Below are 1,441 nucleotides of genomic sequence, written 5' to 3' on the forward strand. Positions count from 1 at the left end.
GTTGGCAGTAGGTGCTGCCTTATTAAAGTGGGAGAAGTGCCCTGAGAAAAGACTTGGCTTCTTCTCTAGGAGCAGCAGTCACAATTTTCTTGAGTAAAAAAAAAAAAAAAAACTTGACACTTGAGTTAAATTGAGGAAACAAACCTGTATAAGACTGTGAGGAAGCAATTTACTATTTTAGTCTTGGGTTTCCATACAGAAGGAGTTCGATCACAGTTGAACTCTTTTTCCACCTGGTTAGCATATTTCCACCTCCTCGATCACTTGTCTTCAAGGGAAAGAGTGTAGCTTACCTGATCATTAAGCTTTGCAGTAATTGCTAGGTTATGTCTGGGTCAAATCTTTTGCTTTTCCTTTTCCTTTGGTATTAGCCCATCCACTTACTGTATAGCATCTACTCTCTTCTCCATGCTCTAAATTTTATATGCTCTATCTCACAGAACGCCCTCTATGGTCTAGCTCAGTCTATGACTAAGTAGAAAAGTCTATATCTGGGGTGAAATATTTATAGGTCGTTTAGTCGGAGGCAGTTAAATTTTTCTTTGTAGTTTTGCCAGTGAGGGGAAGGGAATAACTGAATTTTTATCTGCCTATTTTTTATCTGTCTATTTTATTATAAATTTTATCTGTCTATTGTTTCTAACTTGAATGGAAAATAAGATTTACATTTATGGACCAAACAACATCTATCACTATAGATATGCCATTTTAACATAATTACTAATATTCACTATTTCAATATTCTATATTAATGTTCACCAAAATAAATGTTCCATCCTCATAGAAATGTAAGATTATCTGATGTGGGGTATGAAAATAATGATAACATGTGGCATTAATTTAACTATCACTGAAATAAGCAACTTTTTATTAACACTTAACATAATGAATGAGTTATATATTTTCCCATATAAGTAATATCCAGTGAATAGCAACTACATGCACTATTGTTCTCAGGTGAGTCAGTGATAAAACAGACAGCCAAAAATCACATCAAAAAGAGATGTTTTACATGAAGAGTTCAGAAAGTATAAAAGTAAACTAATAAATAGGCAATTTTACTTTAGACAATGATAAAGACAATTAAAAAATAAGGCAGGGTAATGGAGAAGGATTTAATTTTAATTAGTGTGAACAAAATGTAATATTTTAGCAGAAGCCAGAAGAAAGAAAAGGAGTAGACTACAAGAAGTGGCAGCATGACAGTAAACTTTTGACATGTCTGAGGAAAAGGAAAATACCACAGAGTTCTGGGGTTGGGACAGGAAGCAAAGGACAGGATCATGTAGAGCTTTTCTAGCAGGATTAGGTAGGTGTAGGTGTTGGTCAAGGTGTGAAAGATAATTGAAAGCTTTTGAGCAGGTGAGGTAAAACACAATCTGATTTACCTTCACAATTATCCTTTTGGATCTTGTGTGTAGAAAAATGTGTTGGGAGTTGT

The sequence above is a fragment of the Orycteropus afer genome, unplaced genomic scaffold, assembly GCF_000298275.1.
Source record: "Orycteropus afer afer isolate SDZICR_OR568_19922 unplaced genomic scaffold, OryAfe1.0 scaffold00787, whole genome shotgun sequence".
Classification (NCBI taxonomy): Eukaryota; Metazoa; Chordata; class Mammalia; order Tubulidentata; family Orycteropodidae; genus Orycteropus; species Orycteropus afer.